Source organism: Vigna unguiculata, chromosome 4 (assembly GCF_037176805.1).
Source record: "Vigna unguiculata cultivar grain cowpea cultivar isolate G323 ecotype 2 chromosome 4, ASM3717680v1, whole genome shotgun sequence".
Classification (NCBI taxonomy): Eukaryota; Viridiplantae; Streptophyta; class Magnoliopsida; order Fabales; family Fabaceae; genus Vigna; species Vigna unguiculata.
In genome coordinates this window covers 29,041,950-29,061,139 of record NC_140795.1, presented here as the reverse complement: position 1 = coordinate 29,061,139, position 19,190 = coordinate 29,041,950, and the positions used below count along the sequence as shown (strand labels likewise).

Below are 19,190 nucleotides of genomic sequence, written 5' to 3'. Positions count from 1 at the left end.
AATAGTGTAGGTTTTCAAAACTTTCGTTAAATTACAAAGGTTTAACTTTAAACCTCTAAAAAATAGTATAGGTTTTAAAACCTCCCTTAAATTACAAAGGTTTAATGTTAAACCTTTAAAAAGTAGTATAGGTTTTTAACACCTTTGCTAAATTACAAAGATTTAGTTTTAAACCTCTAGAAAATAGTCTAGGTTTCTTTCAAACTCCAAGTTCAAACTCCATAAAATGTATACAATTATTACTTATAATATTTTTTGCCAATTTATTTCTATGAAAATATATGTAATGTTCCTTAAAAATTATTAAAAAAAATACATGTAGATTATTTTCTTTTAGAAAAAGCCTCCTACAATTAATTCACGTGAATTTTCTTATATAAAATTATTCTAAAGTAATTATACTTATTATGATTTATTTTTTAACAATTAAATTAAGTATTATTCACTACAAAAAAATATTTTTTATTGACGATTTGTAGCGGTTAAATAAACCGCTAAAAATATTTTTATTTATGATATTTTTCTTTAACCGTCACAATCCATCAATTATATTATTTTAAACTTAATTAGTGAGTGTTTTATTTTTCAAAGCTTTTTTTTCATCGTAATCTTCCTCACTCGTCGATCACCACTTCTCCTATCGCCAGCGAGATCAAGATCTTCACCACAACGGCGACACCACTCACCGCGCAGTCTCCCTCACCACTACATCTCCTAGTTCAGTCTCCTCACTGCTCATTCATGTGTTTCCGTGTTTTGTCTCTCTGGTAAGTGGTGCCTCTCACTTCATCATCTCATTCTAGGTTTTTTTTCCTCCATTTGCGATGCCTACTCTGTTCGCGGTTGTCAATTCTTGTATGATCACAGGTAGTATATTTCATTCTCTCACCTATGTAATTTAGGGTTAAGTTTATGTTGTTGTTAATTTCTTTGAATTTTGGAATAATACGAGAAAGGAAAGGTAAAATTTGCCTTCGTTGATGAAACAAAGGTGTACTATTCAATTCACATGAGCTTCAACATTCGTAACAACAACGAAGAAGAATGTGAGGCAACGAATAATGAGAAAAAACTCCAAGAGATGTAGGTAATTCTGATTTAGATTTCTAATTTGTTTCATTTTCTTAAGGAGCTACCTGTAATGATTCAAGTTACATACTTATGAAGTCAGTTAGAGTGTTGTTCACATTAATGGAAGTGATATCACATTTTTCTTTTCCCTCTGGAGTGAAATAAAAAGGTAAAGGTTTGCCCTGTTTTTCTTTTACAATTCACAAAAAATATGAATAAATTATCTGTGAGAAAAAGTAAGATTATGTACCATAGAGTAATAAGAATTGTAACAATTGAATTGTTATTTTTATCTCTTGTAATGGAAAATGGTTGAAGAACAATTTAAATAAGATTTGGTGTTACAATTGTATGATGCCTGAGGATCCTTACCTGCTTCATCTTATTCTAATGCTAGTGTTACAAGATTTGGTGTGGATCACGGTAGATGTGGACAAAGTCTAGTTCTACAGTGATGTTACCAGAGGTTGTTTCAACCACACCTAGGAAGGGTTTTTTTTTTTGCCCCCTTTTTGGTTAACATTATACGCCTTGTAAACCTAACTTTCACATTTAGCTTGTGTCTCTTTTAGATGTTCATGTTTCCAATTACCAACTCTTAAATGCCATTTAATTGTATTTTGAAGAATGCAACCAGAGGTAATATAAATATTATGCTAGATTTTACTAAATCTACTGTAACATTCATATTTACACCTTTCCAATGTTCTAAATTATTTTTTTGAAACACTTGTATTGAAATACAAATAACATCATTTGTATTGTAATGTATGCTTATTTTTTTCTCAATTTGTAACACAGACCATCTGAGGTGCAGAATGAATCACCTATTCTAAGTTGTGCTTTTTGCATTATGTTAGAATATGGTTTGAAGAGACACAAAATGTACTCTGAATCTAAAGTTGTTTAAAGATAATGTTGGATTGATTATTTACATAGTAAGATATTTTTTTGTTTTTGTTTTCAAGTAATAGGGCAAGTTCTTGGTAAAAGAGGTCTAATACCAGCTTGAAGAATATTTGAATGTAACAATGTTTTATTTGAATTTGCTATGATATCCTGTGCTTGTTTTGAAACAAACTTGCATTGAGTTTTTTCCAGAGAACTCAACAAGCCACCAAAACTATGATTAATCTTCATTTCTAACTATTACGGTGTTTCTAAAGTCTTAAAAAATCACACCATGATGAAAGAAGTCACAGACCCCCTCAAGTGTGAATCATGGATGTGGACATGTGAATCCTTGAAAGCTTGATGTTACTCTTTGTAGTTTACATTATAATGTAGTTATTATCTTAACACATCATGAGTGGATTTTTCATTTTTTTTATTTGAAGCTTGAAGTTTTTTCATTAGTCTTATAATTCATTTGTCCAATAAATTATAATTCATCTTATAATTATGTTCTTTCATATCAGTAATTTCACCTTCTCTTCATTACTCTATTATTTCAATGGTTTCTATAATTTATAGTGTTTCACATGCTACTTTGCAGTATTCTACGTCAAGAAATTGACTATATACATGAAGGTAAGAATGTAGATTGGCTCTGACGAGATTTTAGAAACATAAAGTGGATTCGATTACTTGTAAGTTTGAATACCTCATCTCATTATGCTACTAGTATGTGTTCATCCCTCATGTGATTTAAATTAAGTTCACTAAAGTCTTAATCATGTCATTACATTTTCATTGAGAAGCAAAGTAATTTTTATAAATGTTGGTTAATGAAATTCATTCTATGAACCTGACAGATTTCCAATTTAAGTCTAGCAGCCTTTTAAACTTGTTAAGGGAATCCCATGATGCATGTCTCAAAATGTTTCAATAGTAACAATATAAAAAGTAGGAGAAATTAGAGTTTTAGTTCTCTTTTAACAATATAACAGGAAGCATGTTTATGGATCTGTGGGAGTCATAGTAACTTAATGAGGAATAATAGGTTGTTCTGAGTAACTTTATTAAATGTGCCCTGTCAACCCTTTTATTCAACCACATCATGTAGATGACAAAATAAAGTTTTACATTTTCTTAGTACCATGTTAAAATTGAAGTTTATTTTCTCTAATAGTTTGTGAGGTTAGACGAGTTTATCAAACTCAATACAAGATTTTGAGAAACTCTAGACAAGTTTAGATACTCTATCATTTTGGTATTGTATTGTATTTTAGCATTCTAAACATGAGCAGGTTGAGACATTCACAAAAACTGGACAAGGGGAAAAGGTTGGTGATGCTGAACAACAGAGTATTAAATTTGAAAATTTAAATAGAAGCGCCAGTAACTAAAATTTACCAGAAGGTTCTACTATTTTCATAGGTAGGTTTTCTCACTTTTTATTTGATTTTCATTTTTAGTTGTGGTTTAATTGTATTTCTTTTTTGTGTAACTCTCTCGCAGACATATTCTAATCCTTTACACAACAATCCTTATTGTAATTTTATAGGTTAACTTTTTTGGTATCTTTTAACAATGTAAAAGTTAGTGAAAGGGGGAAGTAATGTTGTAATCTGTAGAAAGAATTGTAGTCATGTGGTGGTGAGAGTTGGAAAAGAAGGTGATGTTATATATTTTATTTGTGTCTAATCTAAACTTGGTGAAGATATTCCACCACCACCTTGTGTTAAAAGCATATCTAAGATTTCTATAAAGGGAGGAAAAGTGATTTGATGAGGAATGAAACCAAGATCAAAAGAGAGGATTCAGTTTGTTTGCTTCATCTTTTAAATAAGAAAGAGATTTGATAAAAAAAAACATGATGAAGGAAAAGAACAAGATAACATGGGCTTGCTTGTAGGTTTTCCCATTGAAAAAATAAAGTCATGTTTGTCCCTTGAAAATTTTGGGGTGCCCCAAAAAAATGAAGGGAAATGAATACTTTAATGTGAAGTTTATAATTGGGCACAAAGATGTAGCATATTTTAATAGGGGACAACCCGGTTAGGATATTTGTGATGTGAGTAACTTTCTTGGTATTCTATTTTGTTAGGAATATTGTAGTTTAATTATTTTTATTTAGAGCGCAGAAAGAGGTGTGGGGTATATACATTGAATTTGGATCATTTATTGTTTTCTGGATACTTCTGCTTTTTGGCATCAATAGTTTTTGTTTGTCCCTTGTTTGTATCAATTAGAATATGGTAAAATGATTAGAATTTCATACGAATATTTCTACATAGAGAAATATAAAAACATAAATTTAAAACATTTAGTAATGTTTTAGTTCATTCTTTGAAAATGAAATAAGATTTTAAAAGTGATATATATCGGTATCTCATTATAAGTCAATTGACCCATCTTTCAAAATAGATGAAACTCTTGTAGTTGCTCCTTATAATCTCAAACCATCCAAGCCTGAATTTGAATGACAGAAGTTATTCAAGGAACACCATTTCCCTCAAAATTGTTATTTATTATCCACTATAAAATTGTTTTGATCCTTATTCTCCTTTGATCATGGGTGGAAAAATCAATACATTTTTCTATTCTTATATCATTAATTACATTTTTTCTTTATTAAATTTATTTTTGTTCTCATTAACAAACTATTCTTAATGGATTTGGATAAGTCTTGGATTGATTTGCATGGATGGATTGAATAAATTTTTGGACTTTGCATTTGCTAATAAGAGCGTTGAGGGTAAGATAATTTGTCCATGTTCGAAAATGCTAATGGGGAATTTGTGAATGATGGAGCAAGAGAGATTGGAGTAAGTATAAGTTGTCTAAAGACAAATACTGAATCAAATTGAATGTTACCTTCATTGATAACATTTTGTATTATTTGTAGGAAAAAATTAAAGCATGAGACAAATACATCTTCCCTTTCACAAGATATATCAATTGAAGATCCACTAGCTCATGTTCTAGGAAGTAAAGAACATTGTGGTCGTGTCCGAGGAATGGGATTGGGACCTTGCCCTTCTCGTGTGTTTGGATATACTAGGAATTTTCATTTTGGTACATTTTCATCTTGTCCTTCTTATTTAGAATTGCAAAATCAGGTTATTGATTTGGATTGTCATGTGTAACAATATGTTGTTGTTTGCTTTGGATTGTCATGCCAAGGTTGTAAATGTTGTTGTGTTGAATATTATTGGACACTATTAATGTTGTTGTTGTGTTGCTTTGGATTGTTTTCTATAAGTAGGAGTAAGAAATGTAGTATATTTTTTGTTCATAGATTGAGTGTTTTATAATGTTTATGTGTTTTTTACAATTTTAATAATAGATTGTGTTCTAATATAGGTCATTGCATTAAAGTCACAATTGGATGAACAAAATAAACGAAATGAAGAACGTGACAAAAGACTTGATGCAATCATGAACTTCTTTTCTCAAAATTATCAAGGTCAATTGCCTTTTGAGTTGACTATGTTCAATCCTGCACCGGTAATGTTTAAGACTACATAACTTCTTTTATTTTTCAGAGTTTACATTTGTAATTATGATTCACATTTATATTATAGGTTTCTAATCAAGGAAGTGTGCCAACTAATACAACAAGTTCTGGACATGAGGAAAATCATATGTGATAGTTGAAGAATATAATATAATGTGGAAGTTAATTGAATCATTTTATGTTTTGAGAACCAATGCAGTACTTCATGATAGTTTTTGCTGACTAATATTGTACTTGAATTTGAATTCGTATATTTGTTATACTTTGATATAAATTTAGTCATCTATAAATAATTTGTCAATTTGATGAGTTTATATCTATTTAGGTATAATTTCATTAAATATAGATTAAAAAAATATAATAAATGTAAATAATTATGATTGAAAAAATATATATGAATACATAAATGATAAATGAGTAAAAAAAATATAATAATAATAATTTAAAAATCTATGGTACTTTGTGGAGGTTTTGAAACCTATAGTATTTACGGAGGTTTTGAAGCCCAGGGTATTTTAGGGGGTTTTGAAACCCATGGTATTTTATGGGGGTTCTGAAACCTATGTTATTTTATGGAGGTTCTAAAACCCATAGTATTTTATGGAGGTTTCAAAATCCACGATAAGGTTTCAAAATTCATGATAATTAACCGGGGGTTTTAAACCCACAGAACTTAACTGAGGTTTTAAAACCTATGTTAAATACAAGAGGATAAAAAACCTTCGTTATTGATTGGTGCTTCCTGGGGTTCCTAAAAACCCCGGCTAACACATTTTCCAAGAATGGTTTAGTGGGGGAAATCGAAACCCTGGATAGAGAACTTAGTAAAAGTTTTAACCCTGGGTAATGTAAAAATAAACCTCCGTTAAAAATATTTTTTCTTGTAGTGCATGACTCCTTCCTACAAACATAACTTCTATGAGAATGAATCCATGGATAGAATACTCAAAAAACAAATAGAAAAAACTGAAAAAGAAATTGTTAAATTTTGATATGCTTGAAGATATTATAAACAGAATTATATTTTGTTAAAAGTCTTCATAAAATACCTAAAGAAAAAGATGAAAAAGAAGGATACCTCTGAAAAGTTGCTTGAACCAACAGAGCCGTGATAAAATTTCGTTCCAGTGAAAAGAGGTTGCAGTAGCAACAACATACTGAATATAACTTGAGATGAAGTGAACCATTCCTTCCTTCACAGTTCCTTCCACTACAAAAATTATTAGATTTAGTAACATTTTTCTATTACATCTATCTTAAATGTTATCTTATGAATAATTATAGTAATACTTTTTAGAAAATGATATCATAAGTAATTAAAAATGTTACTATAAATATTGTTACTATGATATTGTAACATTTTTAAAAAAATGTTACTATAAATAAATAAATAATTTTCATTTTTTACCTTAATTGTAAAATTTTAAAATGATAACAATAAATTTATAATTAATTAATTTTATTATAATATTGAAATATTTAATATTTTAAAGTAATATTTTAATTTATTTAATAATAAATTTAAAAACCTTTTCAGATATTTAAATTCTATGTGGTTTCAGATCAATTTTAAATTAATATTTTAATTCATTTAAAGATAAATTTAAAATAATAGCTTTTACATCTCTATAGTATCATCACATGATTTATTAGTTTTAACAACATTTTTTTGTTACATTTCTTAAAAATGTTATCCTATGTACACCAAGTCATACTTTTTAAAAAACGTTACAAGTAACACTTTTAAATAAATATTACGATAAGTAATTAAGTTTTCACTTTTTTAAATTGTAACTTTATAAAATATTTTAAAATAATAACAATAAATTTATTAAATAATAAATTTTATTATAACATTAAAATAGTTAAAATTAATTTAAAAATTAACATTTTAGAGTAATATTTTAATTTATTTAAAAAATATTAAATTAACATATGACCAGTTCATTGTGTTTGAATCCCTGACAAGTAGTTATCAAAGAGTAACAATACATCCTAAGCCCTAACAATCCAAACTCTCGTATCTTTCTTTTCAAACCCTCCTTAGTGTTACCAAAACATCTCCTTAGTGTTGCTCGAAACATCCTTCAAAACATCCTCAACGATTTTTCTTCAAACTGTCCTTGGTAGTGCTCGAGTCATCTTCAACGATCTGGTCGTTGCTCGTCTTTCGCAACCTGCTTGAAGGCATTGACTTCCATTCCCATCTTCTGGTATTCAAAATCTTTTTCCCATACACCTCTTTTCATTTCGCAAAACCTAATGCATCTTCCAAATTTCTCATATTCTTTTCCTCTTATTTCAATATATCTATTTATTATTAACAAATTGTTGATTCACTATTTTAATTTCGCATAAGCACAAATCGATGAAGCATCACAAAAAGGAGGGATTTCTTTGCATTCTTGAAGATATTGTAAAGGTTAGTAAATCTCTACAATTGGTGAAGCGTTTTATGACTTTCTTTGTTGGTGGTTCAGACGTTGAGATATGCCATTGTGAGTACAGAACTATAGATTGCTATTTTGTTGCTTCCCTTTGAGCTTGTGCTTGTAGTCAATAGCATGAATTGGTCACCCTTATAGTTACAACCTTCAACAACTTGAAATTGTTAACCAGAGGTTGAACCATCATTCTTATACAGCATTAATAATATGATTTTCTTGAAATTTTTGTTTGAGGGATTGTCTGCTAAATCTTTTTATGTATAATTTTATTGTTTAGGAGTGTACATGCTTATGAATCATAGATTTGTTCCACCTTGTATTTTAGAACAATGGGTATATTACCATTGATATATACTTTTTTGTGCTTCGATTGCTTTCATTCTGGCGCATGTCAATAGTTAAATATGAAGACACTTTTTATACTTTGTTTGAGAGAAAAATTGTTTGATGCAAATTGGTTGAGAAGAACTATACACTTCAGTTCATGTCTTATGACCGTCAATAATTCCTCAAGGCTTCTTTGCATTTGGCGAATACCCACAAGGTCTAGTTAGAATTTCCATTCCTATACCCATCGACTTGGACCTACATAACGATGATGCTAATTTGGAATTAAATGTGGTTTAAGCTGACAGTATAGTGTTTCAGTTTCTTTTTTAAACTAATCCTCTGTGCAAGCAATACTGATAGTATTGGGTTTTTACGCTGCACACTAGAATGCATGATTTTGATGTTGTTTATAGAGTTTTCATATTTTCATTTGACTGTAGATTGCTATGTATCGTCAGTTTTTATAGTCATTTCATTTTTCTCTTTCAAATATGTTCTTGTGAAACAATTTTATTAGAACATGTGATTGATGTTTGTGAATCAATTGTGTGCATGTACAGTTCTATAGTGTATTCGGTCATCTTATAGGGAAGAGGAATGTAAATATCTGTTACGTTGGAGTTCAATGAAAATACGTACACGCTTTCAAAGTTCAGACAATTTCAAGAAGAGTGAAATTTGCTTTGTTAGTTTTGAAATATTATCTATTTAATACAATATTGTTAGTTTGGTCATGTATTCCTTTTGTTAGTTGGATTTTATTGATGCTGGATCAATGGATCAATGCTTACAGAACTTGGCATAAATGTATATCATGATTCCTTTTATGGGGTCTAAAATATGTGTATGAATCAGTGATCTCATGATTATTACTTATTTAAGCACAATTTCTTTCTGAAAATTCATGAAGTGAAGTTGGTTGCCTAAATTCTTTCTCTCTTTTTTTTCTGAGAGGTGCTAACAATACACTTTTCATCGTTGATCATATTTTTAAAAAATTATGAGTGAAATTCTTTAAAACAAAAATACAAATTGCAAAAATTTGTAATTCAGTAAATTTGTGAAATAGACAAGTTGTGTTTCAAGTATGTAATTTGTTGAATTGCATCAAATTAGATTGAAGATCAGAGAATAGATAATGTTCATTAGTGTATATGATATAGAGAGAGTCAAATCCATCAGGCTTGCTCTAACACTGCTAGACCCATGCATTGTTTTGCTGGAGACACAACCAAACAATGTTATTTCCCTATCTAATGAGACAAAAAAAGAGGTAAGCACAGTCGAATATGTTATTAACAATTTTATCATTTCAATTGATAGTTATACAGATATCTTTGTACCTACAATGGAATAGGATGGCAGACAGAGGCAGATCAATATATTTTAACCAAACTTTGTTGTTCTACGAGATTTCCATTTTTCGTATTGTAGTGCCACTCCTTTGTCTGCATCCAGCTGATTAGGAACTTAATTGATTCCCACACATCTTATACATTCCCACGATCTTGGTTTGCCTTGAATATTTTTTTAGAGGATCTCTTTATCTTTCATCAAGTTGAAAAGAATCTTTATCTGGTTCTTCAGTCTTTATGATGTTGTGACTAGTAACATGTATGATTTAAGTAATTAGTTTTTGTCAAAAATTATTGCAATTCACAGCGCTTATGTGTTCATTTCTTGGATTTTATTGCTTCATGGCATTTAAACTTGGACCACAAATATGATTTTTTGAGTGATATATTTTTTGGACCATAAAGTTGAAAAAGTTATCTAATTCAATTATGTCTTTTACAGCAATTATCTTAACAGTAGCTGAAACAATTATCAAGGAAAATTAATGAGAAAACCAAAGTCATGGACAAGAGTTGGATGTGTCAACCAAGATCTTCTAGCAGGTACTTAGATGGTTTAAACAAAATTCTCAACTTTGCATTTAGTAATGCAGCACAAGGTGATCAAATTTTATGTCCGTGCAAGAATTGTAATAATTGTTGTTGGAGTAACCGAGCAGAAGTGTATGAACACTTAATTTGTGATGGATTTGATAAAAGATATGATAACTGCATTTTTCATGGGGAAGGTGGATCTTCGAAAGTGGATAAAGGAAAGGCTAATATGCATGATAATTTGGATGAACTTCTAGAGGATACTTTCATGATGCCTGAGTGTGATTTTGATGACATCTTGGATGAAGATGAAGAGTTTGATGTAGAAATGGTGAGGATTTACAATTTAGTAGGAGATTCTCGTCAAAAAGCATACCCGGGTTGTAAAAAATTCTCAAAACTATCAATCATTTTTCGTTTACTCCATATTAAAAACCTTTATGGGTGGAGCGATGTATCATTTAGTGCGCTACTACTATTGCTCAAAGAATTTCTTCCTAAAAACTCTTCTTTGTCAGTAACATTCCAAGATTGCAAATAGTTAATCAAAGAGTTAGGTTGTAGTTATGAAAAAATCCATGCTTGTCCTAATGACTGTATCCTATTTTGGAAAGAGCATGAGAATGAAAATGCATGCCCCAACTGTGGCGCTTCTAAATATAAAGAGAGAGAGTGTCTAAATCTTAAGAAGAAAGTTTCTTGCAAAGTGTTGAGGTATTTTCCTCTTAAACCGAGGATCAAGAAGTTATATATGTCATCAAAAATTGTTGATTCAATGAAATGGCATGAGAAGGGTCGTCCTAATGATGGAAAATTAAGGCATCCTGCAGATTCACTTGCTTGGAAAACTTTTGATTCACTACATCCTGATTTTGCATTGGATCCACGAAATGTGAGGCTTGGGTTAGCAAGTGATGGATTTAATCCATATAAGACAATGAGTAGAAAATATAGTATTTGGCCAGTTGTTTTTAATGTCATACAACCTACCTCCATGGGCTTGCATGAAGCAACCTTATTTGATGTTATCTTTACTTATTTCAGGTCCTTCTTCCCCTAGTTGATGTCTATTTAAAACCTCTAGTTGATGAGATAAAGGAGTTATGGGAGAAAGGATTTGAAACCTATGATGCCTCTAGTAAGCAATATTTTATTGTTCGAACTGCATTACTTTGGACTCTAAGTGATTTCCCTGCCTATGTTATGCTATCAGGTTGGCGTACTAGTGGAAAGTTGGCGTGCCTTGTGCGTAACTATGATACATGGTCCAAGTACTTGTCGAAAAGTAAAAAGATGTGCTACATGGGTCATCGTAGATTTTTGGACTCTAATCATAAATGGCGGAAAAATAAGAAATGTTTTGATGGCTATGAAGAATTTAAAGTTGCTTCAGTTCCATTATTAGGTTCTACTTTATTGGAAAAAATTGGCGAAAGATAGAATTTATTTGGAAACCCTCAAAAGAGGAAAATAAATAATGTTGATCTATGGACAAAAAAAAGTATATTATTTGAGTTGGCATATTGGGATACTAATTTGCACCGTCACAATCTCGATGTAATGCACATCGAAAATAACATTTGTGAAAATGTAATTGTAACACTATTGAATGTAGATGGGAAATCAAAGGATCATATCAAAGCTTGCCTTGACTTGGTAAAGATGGGTATAAGGCAGGACATTCACCCAATAGAAATAGAACCAAATAAATATTAGTTACCACCTACACGATTTACTTTTTCATCAAAAGAAAAGGATATCTTTTGTGGCATTTTGAAAGGAGTGAAGCTTCCAGAAAATTATGGGTCTAATATTTCTAATTGTGTTCAACTTGAGCAGCAAAAACTTTTTGGGCTTAAAAGTCATGATTTTCATATTCTGATGCAAGACTTACTTAAAATAGCAGTACGAAGAGTTTTACCAAAAGAAGTCACAAGAGTTTTAATTAAGTTAAGCTCATTCTTCAAGATTTTATGCTCCAAAGTTATCAATGTTGAATTATTTGAATGTTTGGATGTTGAAATTGCATTGATTCTTTGCGAATTGGAAAGAATTTTCCCTCCATCTTTTTTTGTTATAATGGTTCATCTATCAATACATTTAGCATACAAAGCTAGAATTGCAGGACCCGTGCATTATCGTTGGATGTATCCAATTGAGAGGTAATTTGATTTATATTTTTGTCCTTTTGTAGGTTTCTTTTTAATTCGTACTTAAGTTTTATACTTGTATGCTTATAAGTTTCTTCTTAATTTAAAGAACTATGTGCGTAATAGACATTATCCAGAGGGTTCTATTGTAGAAGGGTATATAGCATATGAATGTTTGACATTTTGTTCAAGGTACTTAGATGACGATATCCAAACAAAATTCAATGAACCAGCAAGGAGTTTAGATGGCCCTATAGGAGATAGAGTCATGACAAGTTTGGATCCTCTTACATGGGAGCAAGCTCATCGATATGTGTTATTCAATTCTGAAGCTATCAAACCATTTCTCAAGTAAGAAGATATGCATACTCAAGAATACATATTATTACTACACTTTATTATAGTTTACTTAACATATATAGCATATTCAATTTTTTTTATGTAGGCAACATGAAGAATTTGTTTTCAGTCACAATCGTCAAGGTTCAACAAGAAAATGGAATAAGGCTGAAGATCAATGTCTTACTTTTCATGAATGATTTGAAGATCGAGTAAGGAATTTAGATGTTAATGAAGATGTTAAATGGTTGTCTAAAGGGCCAAATACAGTTGCAAGAAGATTTTATGCATATGCAATAAATGGCTACAAGTTTGTCATTGAAAGTCGTGAAAGAAGCAAGAAAGATGAAAATCCGTTGGTAGAAAATGTTACCTACTAGGGAGTTTTGAAAGATACAATTGAATTGGATTACTATGGACATTTCAAGTTTGTGTTGTTCAAATGTCATTAGTTTCAAATTAAACAAGATGGTTTTAGATTGGTACTCATAAATTTTCATAGGTTGATCTATGAATGATCCTTTTGTATTTGCATCTCAAGTAAAGCAAGTGTATTATACAAAAGACCCAAATGATGATTGCCATGTTGTTACTAACACCACCCCTAGAGATTTGTTTGATATATATGGTGATCTAGAGAATGAAGATGTGGGAAAGCACTTGGATGATCAATTAAGAAGTCTAATGTTTGATCAATTTACGGTTAATGAAAATGAAAATATTTGGTCTAGGGATGATGTACCTGGAACAACCGTTGATGCAAGTTTAACAGATGATGAAGAAACAAGAGAAGAACCTAGACAAGAGTCACTTGATGATTGAGTTCACTATTTAAATTGCTTATGTTTTTTATAAAGGATTATCTTGTTCCTTTTTAAGATTATTGAATATGGTGTGAGTTGATTAAGAAAGCTAAGTGATATCCCCACTGGACATTAAGATAGCATGCTATCTAGATGTCAAGGTTTCTTTCACAAAGCTCAAGAGAAGAAGATGATGGATTGATTCAAAACAAAAAGGAAATGGGAGGCACATAAACCGTAGAAAACCAAGAACAATTAAAGGAAGAAGAAAACATAAAATGGAAAGGAAAGAAATGGTAAAAATGTGAGAAGCACGCCACTACAAGGCTAGGCTAGAAGCCATGGCAACCTTGAAGATGAGTGGATGTGTGCCGCCACTTGCTATGCAAGATAAGGCTTAAAAGTATTCACTCCCAAGGGAGGAAACTCTCACAAATGGTTGAGACACAAGAGTGTTTTTAATTCAAAATTTTCAACCCTTTTACATGTCTAGGAGCACCCCTTATATAGAAGAGTTTAGGGGCCTCTAAGCAAATAAAAGATACCTACGGATGTCTCTACAAAAACCTAACCCTAGCTTCTAGAAACTAGGTCAAATAAGGTTACAAAAATGAGAGACAAAAGAGCTAACTATGGTGTGTGCAAGGCTAATTTCGTTCTAGCACAAAAGGAGACAAAGAATATGTCTCATATGTCTCCAAAAAGTGGCCAAAATGTGCAAAAAACAAAGGAGACCAAAGGTACATAGGTACACTTGTTTTATGCCTTTTATTTTATGCTTTATGTCTTTGCTTTACTCTCTCATCCACATCATTTATGCTCCCCAATCATCATGCACCACCCAGCATTGCTTTCTTACTCCTAATTAACCTACAAAGCAAATAAACATAGATTAGCATGTTGGCTTAAGTAAAGTCAACTATAGTCAACAAGTCAAACCTAGTCTAAGGTCAACAAGTCAACTAAAGTTGATTCAACTAAGTCAACTTAGGGAATCAAAAATAGCAAACACAAATGAAAGGGATGAAGGATTAGTGAACTTACTTTCTAAACATTCTTAGTCTTCTTAAGCATGTGCCTCCATCCTTGGTTGGGGTCAATCTTTCATCAGTTTTTATTTTTTTACAGTGGTACAATAAGGGCAAGAGGTAAAGTTTCATGGACTGCCAGCTCAATGGAAGATACCCTTAATTATCAAGAAGTTCAAACATACACCAAGAAGCATAAGGCTTTATGGCCAAGTGAATAAATGGCTGAAATTCTTAATGAGCTAGAGGAGACAGCATCAATTCCTTGCCTAACACCCTTTGCACCCTATTTGATTAACGATGATAGTAAGTGTAAAGTACTTGATAATATATATTCTTTAGAAAAAAAATACAAAAGCAAGATTATTCTTTTGTCATTTATTAAAACAGGTCATGTTATCAAGAACAAAAGGGGTTGAACAAAGTGTCTTAAGACTCATGGTTTGAGTCATGAAGATCGCATCAAGTTACACAAAATATTCTTGGCCAACATATTGGTCAATATAGGGCTGCCTTGAGCTCTTATTTGGGAACATTGGCTAGGAATGCACACATGGCTCCTTTGACATAACAACTTGGAGAGAGTTGAAAGATAATTGGAAGGATATGTGGCAAATAGTCAAGGTATCATTTTTTTTCTTATCATTGATATATGCTTTCTATTTATTTTTGAATTGATTTTGGACCAAGATTGAACATTAAATGTCAATATATTAGTGTTAAGAGCTACACAAATTTGTCACTATTTTTGGATCAATTTCAAGATAAGATAACATTATTTATTTTTTATGATGAAGACAAAGCAACTCATACTTGCTTTGTTTGTTTGAAGATGCAAATACGAGTAATTCTTTTATTTTATAAAGTTTAACACATCTTGTTTTGTATGTATTGTGTGTATTTTGATTCTTGCTAAAGTTTCCCCTCACCTCTATAGTATGCTCTTCTTCAAGATTATGGTAACTTCATTCCTCTCTGTATATCAAACAAGATAAAGTGCCTTCTCATATTATCTTTACATTTAGGCCCTTTTGTGTAGAAACTGTATGAGTTAGGTTCCTTACATTACAAATGTATTTTAGTTCTGTTTTGATACTCTGCAGATAAGTGATTAAATGAGTCTTCAATCTAATGAAGTAAAACTGCTACAAAATATAATTTGTGTATAGAAGTTTCACAAATTTTCTGATGGTTGTTAAATTACTACAAATCATCACTCTAGCCATAAATTTGTGGTTTTACTTAATGGAGTTAAATGCTTATAACAGCAAAAATTAAAGTAATACATACATAAAAATTGTGAAAGGTCAAGTAAATCTTTGAAAAGTCATTTAATTTATAATCAAACTCATTAGAAGTTATGATAATGCCACATCATTCTTTACAGCATTTTTTTCTTTCGTAACTGTATATTGAAAATATTTTTAAAATATTTAAATCTTCAATCGGTGATATTTATGATATTATTTTTTTTATAAATTGACAACATATAATATTTGGATATCACCATAGTGACATCTTTATATTTAGATATTGTAGTAGTGACAATAGCTGAAGTCATTTCTCATTGGGTAAGATTTGTGCCACTTAGATTTAAATCTGCCTTTGTATTGAAATTTCATGATTTTTGAATTACATGTGACAATCGACAAGCCAACATGATTTCAAAATCTTTATTAATTGTTGGGTGCATGGCAATGTATTTCGTTAATTTCCTTGAAAAATGAATGTTTCTCTACTAGTGATGAGTATGTTTCTCGTAAGATACTTTGTTTACTTGTTTTTTAGTATGAGTATTGTCTGTTTAATGAATGTAAAATGGCATCTACCTTTAAATTTTAGAAAACCTTACTACAAGCAATGTCTGGAATACTTCTTCATTTTGGTTAATGATGGGACGATGGTGTAACCATGTTGAAATGTTAATTAGACGAAATCAATTCTTGTGACTTTGTGGGATAGTCAAAACAAGGTTTGGACTTTGGACTTCGGACTTTTTAAATGTTGTTTATTTTCATTTGGAGTGACTTTATGATTTTATTTTGAACACACAAGTTATTTCTGAATTGATATTAATGTTAATTCAAATATATTTTGGTGTAGTCAAAGTTTGATATAGAAGAATGTGGTAAAAAGTAGGTCTTGCAAAGTATTGGTTCAAGGTGGAGGACCCACAAATGTCGCTTGAAAAAGAAGTTCTTTAAGCCAAACATGAAGGAGGAGTGCAATTTAAAGAATCGACCATCCATTATTCCACTTGAATAGTGGAAAATACTTCTTAAGTTTTGAAAATCTAACATGGCTAAAGTAATAGTAATTTATAGTTTATTTTTAGCTATGTTATTTCCTCCTTATGCGATAGAGGTGCTATTTTTTTCTGTTTGTTTGTATTGGATGTTAATTTTCATATTAATTAGATGTTGAATTGTACATATTTGATCTTTTTTCTACCTTTTGGCTGGGTTACTTTCTTACTTTGTGATTAAATTTTTCCTTTGCTAATGTAGTGTTTTTATTTTAAAGGAACGTAGTGAGAAGAATAAAATTAACAAAGCAAAGTATACATTTTTCCATACCATTGGATCAAAAACTTCTGTAGAAATTCGTGAAGAAGAGGTAAGAAAACTAGTTAAGGACAATTTTCCTTGTGCTTTTGTTGGAAAATTGGTTGAACTAATCTTACATATTTTAATTTTAATAGAGGATGAAGAATGTTGATATTAAAGAGACCTCCCGTGTAGAAATGTTCCTTTTGACACATAAGCCAAAGGATGGAAATAAGACAAAGGATGGAACAAGTAGAATTGTTGTATGAACATCTCTATCATTTATACTTAATTTTGTTTGACACTTAAAATTCTTTCAAATTAAGTAGATGTGCTTTGATTTTCAGTCAGAGCTTGAGAAGGCCATTACTTTACACCCTGAAGTAGAGGAAAGCACAACTCAGGATGATTTATTTTCCCAAGTCTTGGGTAAAGAGAGACCTGACTTTGTACGCATATATGGAAAAGGGGTTGCACCTACAGATTTATGGGGAACTAAGTCTACAATTGAAATCCAGAAAATAATAGATGAAGTAAAGAGGAATGCTAGAGTAGAGATGCAAGAGGAGATGCAAGTAAAATTATAAGAACAAGTGGAAGCCATCAAAACTGAAATGTTTACTGGTTTTAAAACATTTTTGGCTCAGTTGTAGACATGCTTTCCAACAGTAGCAATTCCAGAATTTTCTAGCATGTGGAATCCAAATATAAATGAAAGAGATATGAATGTATGGTTTTATTCAACATCATTTTAGATCATTGTTTGTTCGCTTATTGTAAATATATGCATCCTTGTAAATTTGTTTCATTTTTTTCTCTTCAAATTTAGGACAAAATTAACTCTCATAGGAAGAAAAAGCGGAAGGAGGAAAAAGCTCAAAGGAAGCATGTTGAAAGGTAAATTCATCACATCTAACATCAATTAGTTGAATTTTTAGTTTGTTAATGAATTTTTAAAATTGATGTTAATTATCATTTTATAAATTTTATAGTAAATCAAAAGAATCTAAAGCAAAGAAGGCCAAAGTTTTAAAAGATTTAAATGTGCCCGAGCATTCTCCCACTATGTCTCCCAATATGGTAATTTTTTATTTGTTTCTTTACATATGATAGTAATACTTGTTTCTGCATGTTTTCCCCTTCCCTTATTATTCATTTCTTAGTTAATTATTTTCCTTTGCATGTATTGTTCATACTTAGACATGATTCATATATATTTAATCATTTTCCCTTCTTGTATTGTTCAGTTTTTAGTGTATTTTTCTGTTGAGATTGAGATTGAATATATTGTTTGATGTGTGTTAGGGGTTAAGTCATGAATATTTAAACAGACAAATTTTTGTGTTGATTTTAGTTTATGTGTTGAATTCACATGGTAATCCTTTAAAAGGTATTCACAAACTAGTGGATCCAAGCCTTGAAGAAAGTTATCCAATTGAATCAGTTATGAAGGTTAAAGCATTGTTTTTCTTTCAATAATAATTTAATACAAAACATTCAATTTGATTTTCAAGATGATATAAGCCTATTTATTCTTAATTATGTTTTTTTTACAGACATTGAATGAGTTGAAAACAAAGACACCACAAAAGGGAAATTTTAGTGGTGCTAAGCTCAAGAAAAGTGGGAAAAAATAAGAACTTTGTCATGGTTGTATACATTGCTTGTATTTGCAATTGGTTAAGAACATATTTTCTTATTGTTGCAGACTTTTTTTCTTATTGTCACATACTTTATTGTTAATGCCTAACAAGTGATGATGCTACTGCAATTAGGTACTTGTTTGTAGCATTTTATATAGCATTTTATGGGACAATTTATAGAGTCGATATTTGATTTGAGTGGATACAGTATTCAGAAACTATGGTTGTATTCAAATGAAAGAATTAGAATATTTTTATGCTTGCATTTCTCCTTTGGACTATTATGAAGCCTTTTCTCTTGCCCAATTCACGTCAGGGGCTAGAATGCATAGTGTCAATAAGAAGCCTAAATTGAATTTTACCTAAATATTGTCGTAGGATTGTTTCAATTAAAAAAAAAGTGTATTATCCTTATTTCTAGATAGATAAATTAGTAACAATTTTAAAATGTTACAAGAAGACAATTCATTCTTAATTGTTGTAAAATAAGATAATTGATAACATTCATCTAAATGTTACAAAATATATAAGTAACATTTTCA

At 30.5% G+C, this 19,190-nt stretch overlaps 1 long non-coding RNA gene and 1 pseudogene across 2 annotated transcripts; both read left to right on the top strand.

The window, feature by feature from the left end:
• Positions 1 to 2,267: 2,267 nt before the first annotated feature.
• LOC146886982 (uncharacterized) lies at positions 2,268 to 5,699 on the top strand. The gene is made up of 3 exons (XR_014994288.1): positions 2,268 to 2,660; positions 5,320 to 5,463; positions 5,541 to 5,699. It is a non-coding gene; the product is annotated as an uncharacterized LOC146886982 (long non-coding RNA).
• A 1,741-nt stretch (positions 5,700 to 7,440) lies between these two features.
• LOC114182351 (uncharacterized) lies at positions 7,441 to 18,899 on the top strand (annotated as a pseudogene). Its single transcript, XR_003604073.2, has 13 exons — positions 7,441 to 7,686; positions 7,833 to 7,895; positions 10,048 to 10,148; positions 11,184 to 12,640; positions 12,735 to 14,171; positions 14,560 to 14,765; positions 14,850 to 15,083; positions 16,983 to 17,075; positions 17,161 to 17,268; positions 17,353 to 17,733; positions 17,835 to 17,902; positions 17,998 to 18,085; positions 18,562 to 18,899. The product of XR_003604073.2 is annotated as an uncharacterized LOC114182351 (transcript).
• The last annotated feature ends 291 nt before the right edge of the window (positions 18,900 to 19,190 follow it).